This window comes from Bubalus kerabau, chromosome 9 (assembly GCF_029407905.1).
Source record: "Bubalus kerabau isolate K-KA32 ecotype Philippines breed swamp buffalo chromosome 9, PCC_UOA_SB_1v2, whole genome shotgun sequence".
NCBI lineage: Eukaryota > Metazoa > Chordata > Mammalia > Artiodactyla > Bovidae > Bubalus > Bubalus kerabau.
Window position 1 is genome coordinate 86,015,237 of NC_073632.1, and position 6,360 is coordinate 86,021,596.

The 6,360-nt window shown below is 38.7% G+C and overlaps 1 long non-coding RNA gene across 1 annotated transcript; it reads left to right on the forward strand.

Annotated features, from left to right (window-relative positions):
* The first annotated feature begins 1,189 nt into the window (after positions 1 to 1,189).
* On the forward strand, positions 1,190 to 3,939 carry LOC129619457 (uncharacterized). The gene is made up of 3 exons (XR_008697886.1): positions 1,190 to 1,258; positions 3,064 to 3,113; positions 3,203 to 3,939. It is a non-coding gene; the product is annotated as an uncharacterized LOC129619457 (long non-coding RNA).
* Positions 3,940 to 6,360: the final 2,421 nt, after the last annotated feature.

The window sequence follows — 6,360 nt, forward strand, 5'->3', positions numbered from 1 at the left end:
TGTATAGAGCTTCTCCATCTTTGGCTGCAAAGAATTTAATCAGTCTGATTTCGGTGTTGGCTACCTGGTGATGTCCATGTGTAAAGTCTTCTCTTGGTTTGTTTGAAGAGGTTGTTTGCTATGACTAATGTGTTCTCTTGGCAAAACTCTATTAGCCTTTGCCCTGCTTCATTCTGTACTCCAAGGCCAAATTTGCTTGTTACTCCAGATATTCTTGACTTCCTACTTTTGCATTCCAGTCCCCTATAATGAAAAGGATATCTTTTTTGGGTGTTAATTCTGGTAGGTTTTGTAGGTCTTCATAGGACCATTCAACTTCAGCTTTTTAGCATTTTTGGTCAAGGTATAGAATTGGATTACTGTGATATTGAATGATACCTTGGAAATGAGCAGAGATCATCTTGTTTTTGAGAGTGTATCTAAGAACCGCAATTCGGAGTCTTTCATTGACCATGATAGCTACCCCATTTCTTCTAAGGGATTCTTACCAGCAGTAGTAGATATAATGATCATCTGAGTTAAATTCACCCATTCCAGTCCATTTTAGTTCGCTGATTCCTGAAATGTCGATGGTCACTCTTGACATCTGCTGTTTGACCACTTCCAATTTACCTTGATTCATGGATGTAACATTCCAGGTGCCTATGAATTTTGCTCTTTACAGCATCAGACTTTACTTCTATTGCAAGTCACATCCACAACTGGGTGTTATTTTTGCTTTGGCTCCATCTTTTCATTCTTTCTGGAGTTATTTCTCCACTGATATCTAGTAGTATATTGGGCACCTACCAACCTGGGGAGTTCATCTTTCAGTGTCCTATCTTTTTGCCTTTTCATACTGTTCATGGGCTTCTCAAGGCAAGAATACTGAAGTGGTTTGCCATTTTGTCAGAACTTTCCACCATGACCTGTCTGTCTTGGGTGGCCCTATAGGGCATGTCTCATAGTTTTCATTGAGGCTGTGGTCCATGTGATCAGATTGGTTAGTTTTCTGTGATTGTGGTTTTCATTTTGTCTGCCCTTTGATGGAGAAGGATAAGAAGCTTATGGAAGCTTCCTGATGGAAGAGACTGGGTCTTGTTTTGATGGGCAGGGCCATGTTCAGTAAATCTTCAATCCAATTTTCTGTTTATGGGTGGAGCTGTGTTCCCTCCTTGTTATTTACCTGGGGCCAAACTATAGTGGAGGTAGTGAAGATAATGGCGACCTTCTTCCATTCCTTTACTGGAAATTCCTGGACATTCACTGGCAAGTCTGGGTCAGTCTCTTGTGGGGTCACTGCTCCTTTCTCCTGGGTCCTTGTGTGCACAAGGTTCTGTCTGTGCCCTTCAAGAGTCTATTTCCTAGTCCTGTTCTGGCAGCTCTATGGTGGGGTTAATGGTGACCTCCTCCAAGATGGTTTTTGCCATACCCAAGTCTGTTGCACCCAGCCATACCCAAGTTGCTGCACCCAGAACCCCTGCCCCTGTAGCAGTCCACTGCTGACCTGTGCCTCTACAGGAGATGGTGAAACACAGCTTCCCTGTGGCCCAGAGGGTAAAGCATCTGCCTGCAATGCAGGAGACCCAGGTTCAATCCCTGGGTTGGTAAGATCCCCTGGAGAAGGAAATCGCAACCCACTCCAGTACTCTTGCCTGGAAAATCCCATGGATGGAGAAGCTTGTACAGTCCATGGGGTCACAAAGAGTCGGACACAACTGAGCGACTTCACTTTTACTTTGTTCAGTGTTTACCAAATTCTCTGAGCATCTCTTCCTAATTGTAATCTCTCCCTAAACATCAATTTGCACTAATATTTTACCTTTTGTGCGGACTTTTTCTTACCGGCCATTTGGCTGTTAAAAATGGTGTCCTGATTCTCCATTTTCATTAGGATTAAGAATCTTTCAAACCTGACCCTTTTCTCCCATTGATTCTTCATAGCAATTCCTCACTCCAGCCACATTTGCTTCTCTGGGTGTGTTTCTGTGATTTCTCTCTTTTTTTCTGGTTACTGAGACAGGTAACTTTGAGTCTCCAGGTATAATTTCTGCCTGTTGAGTCCTTCAGTTTCTTCTGTTTTCTGTATTTGGAAGTTCAGTCATTGGATGTATGCACATTTGGGATACATATGTTTTTGTAAAAAATTGACAGTTGACCTTTATATCCTTATATGATATTTTTCTTCACCCATAGTGATTGTTTTTCAGTTTTGCAGTCTGCTTTGCCTTCAGCTTCTTTTAAAATGAATCATGCTTGCATGATAAATCTTTTGGCATCCCTTTATTTGTAACCTTCATCTTTATATTTATAGTGGGCTTTTATAGACTGCACATTGATGGATCTGGTTTTCTTTTCTATCTGATCTGAAACATCTGTCTTATAATTAGTGTATTTAGACCATTTACATCTAATGCAATTCCTCATATGGTTAGATTTATGTATCATTTTTATTCATAGCTTTCTCTTTGTCCCTTTACTATTTTTCATTCCTTTGTTCATTTTCTGCCTTGTTTTATTTTAATAACTTAAATTTAATTCATTGATTTGTCTCTTCCTGTATTTGTGTGTGTGTATGTGTGTTTGTAGTTTCTCTAGACAATAAAATGTGTAATTTGAGGGTATTGTAGCATACATAAAAATAAATAATCATATTTTAATAGAATAGTATTTTATCTGATATAGCTGAAACATTACTTGATAACTCTTTTGCTAAACATGATATAGTTGAAATGCAACACATATCTACATTTATTTACATGTATTTACACAGAAATTATATTTAAATTTTTATTATGTGAATTTAATGAAAACTATTTTTTAAAGGTATATTGGTATATCTATTTTAAGTAAACTTGTAATCAGTGGGCATGAATCTTTATGGATGTAATTTCTCACATTTAATTAACTTAAAAATACTTATAATTCTATTAAGTTGTACAACTGAACTTCTGTTTACTGCATGCTTCTACCACATACATACATTTAATCTCTGTGATCAGTACTATATTTAGGTTGTTTCCCTAATGACTTTGATTAAATTAAATGAGGAATATGACCTTAATTTTTTTAATATTGTTCTAGGAACATGGAAAAATACTTCATGATGAGATAAATAAAAGAAATTATTTTAGGTACATATTTTGTGGCTAAAATAACAAACCAACACTACAGTTTGCACATAATCAGAGAGGTTTTTTTTTTTTCTTGTTTATATTTACAGAACTGATGCTGAAGCTGAAGCTCCAATATTTTAGTCACCTAATTCAAAGAACCCACTCATTGGAAAAGATCCTGATGCTGAGAAAGATTGAAGGCCAAAGCAGAAGAGAGTGACAGAGATGTGATGGCATCATTGACTCAATGGAGTAGAATCTGAGCAAACTCCAGGAGATAGTGGAGGACAGGGAAGCCTGGATTACTGCAGTCCATAGGGTTGCAAAGAGTCAGACATGACTTAGTAACTGAACAACAATAACAACAGTATATAGGAAGACCACTTGAACTAGAAATTCTCAATTCAAGTAGAGTAACACTGAATGATCAATGTATAAAAAAATAAGCATACAAACCAAATGTTGATCAATGAAACTAGAGATGTTACAATAGCAAATACAATTTAGGAATAATGATCAAAAGTAAAACAAGTTAGAAAATTTTGTTATTAATGTTATTGTCACATCACTTATAATAAGATAATAACACAACTATAATGGATTTTTAAATTTCCTATTAGCTAGTAAAAAAGCAAACTAATGTTTATAATGTTAGTATGATACTGTCATTGTTAGTCCATCAGTGGTGTCTGACTCTTTGTGACCCCATGGACTGCAGACTCCCAGGCTCCTCCATCCATGGAATTCTTCAGGCCAAAATACTGGAGTGGTTAGCCATTCCCTTCTCCAGAGGATCATCCCAACCCAAGGATTGAACCCAGTTCTCCTGTATTGCAGGCAGATTCTTTACCATCTCAACTACCAGGAAAGCCCAATGTTAGCATGTTTAAATATAAAAAACAATAAAAAGCATCAGATTTAAAATAGATGGTACCAACTAAGAGGCTCCACTCTTCTCGATACATTTTCATAGTCTATTCTAAAAATCTGTTCCCATCTAAGTAAAGATTAGTGTGTAAACAAGTTCAGTTCAGCTCAGTTCAGTTGCTCAGTCATGTCTGACTCTTTGCAACTCCATGGACTGCAGCACTCCAGGCTTTCCTGTCCATCACCAACTCAAATGCGTGCCCATCAAGTCGGTGATGCCATCTAACCATCTCATCCTCTGTTGTCCCCTTCTCCTCCTGCCTCCAGTCTTTCCCAGCACCAGGAAACTGACTCATTTTCCAGTGAGTCAGTTCTTTCCATCAGGTGGCCAAAGTATTTATTGGAATTTCAGCTTCAGCATCAGTCCTTCCAATGAATATTCAGGACTGATTTCCTTTAGGATTGACTGGTTTGATCTCCTTGCAGTCCAAGGGACTCTCTGGAGTCTTCTCCAAAACCACAGTTCAAAAGCATAAAAAATGTAAACAAATAACAAATAATATTTTACATTTATTAAAGATATGCCAATAACAACACCTTGTTATTGAAAACAATTTTTGAATTTAGAAAAAATGATTTTTAGGATTAAAAATGTCTTCAAAAACATTCAAACTAGTATATACTACTGGCAGATCTTATGGCTTTTTAATGCATTACTAAGAATAAAAGCACAATATTAAAAAATACTTGGTCTTTTCTACCAAGACATTAGTTTAGGTGTATCTGTGATTTTACTGTCAAGACTCTGTCAGATTCTGATTGGAATGATTACTTTTGTTTCTGAGATCAGGAACTTTATTATTCACATAAAACACCCAAGAGAAATAAATAATTTAACACACAAATAAGTTGCCACTCTGGGTGAGATATCTCTCCTCCTCCTTGCAAACCGCTTCTCTGTGAAGAGTAATCTTCCATTCAGAGGGCAAACTGACTAAAGTGAACACTCCTTTGTCCTGTTGTTCCGTGTTCTGTTTGAGTCACCCTTTGTTCACTGATCCACTCTTAACAGTTTGGCACTGGGAAGTATTAGTTTTGGGGGAATGCTTTTTCCTCCTTCCTCCATAAACACCAAGACAGTCATTGCTGACAGAATGGCTTCAGGGGAAGCCAGGCCTATACTGAAAGTCCTAGGTAGGCAGAAATACAAGCAGTGTGTCTCAGTTCCATTTTGATATTAGAAAATCCAGTCTGCTATGAATCCCTTTGAACTGCAAGGAGATCCAACCAGTCCATCCTAAAGGAGACCAGTCCTGGGTGTTCATTGGAAGGACTGATGCTGAGGTTGAAACTCCAATACTTTGACCACCTCATGCGAAGAGCTGACTCATTGGAAAATACCCTGATGCTGGGAGGGATTGGGGGCAGGAGGAGAAGGGGACGACAGAGGATGAGATGGCTGAATGGCATCACCGACTCAATGGACGTGAGTTTGGGTGAACTCCGGGAGTTGGTGATGCACAGGGAGGCCTGGCGTGCTGTGATTCATGGGGTCGCAAAGAGTCAGACACGCCTGAGAGACTGAACTGAACTGACTGATGGGTCTGCAATTTATTTTTTCTTATTCTTGACTACACTCTTCTCCTGGACCATTTCCTAAGGTTGTTATCTAGATTTACAGTAAGCAGCCTTGTAGGATGAGTACTATCTACCTCCAGGCGCAGAGCAGGCCTTTTTCTACTCATCCAAAAAGCAATAGAGTCCTAATAATCAGTAGTTCTCTCTGACAATGCAACACACTACATGTGCAGACATCCATTACTGAGCTGTGTCCCTCCAAAATTCATATGTTAAGCCCCAAGTCCCAACTGACTGTATCTGGAAGTCAAGTCTATTCAAGATAATTAAGGTTGAATGAAAGAATATGAATGGGCCCCTAACTTAATAGAAAAGTACCCTTACAGGAAAAAGAAGAGAGATCTTTCTGTTTCTCCACACATGCGAGATCACAGGGAGATGGCAGCCATCTACAAAACAAGAAGAGAGTTCTCACCAGACACCAACCCTGCTGGCACCTTGATCTTGGACTTCATGTACATCAAAAATATGAGAAAAGAAGTTTCTGCTGTTTAAGCCACACAATCTGTAGTATTAGTCCACCAGACTAATACCAGCCCTTTGTGTTTGTCCTGTGAAATTTGAACAGAAGTAAGGGGAACTGTCACAAACAAAAATGAAGCTCGGATGACTGCTTTTGCTGTGATTAATGTCTGTGTCTTTTGTCTCTTACCCAACAACAGGCAGATGTTTTAGCTTGTAAGTGAGGTAAAACCTCAGATTCCACACATTGCTTGATACTAGGAAGCCCAGTCTCAACCTAAAATGATCAGCCACTAGT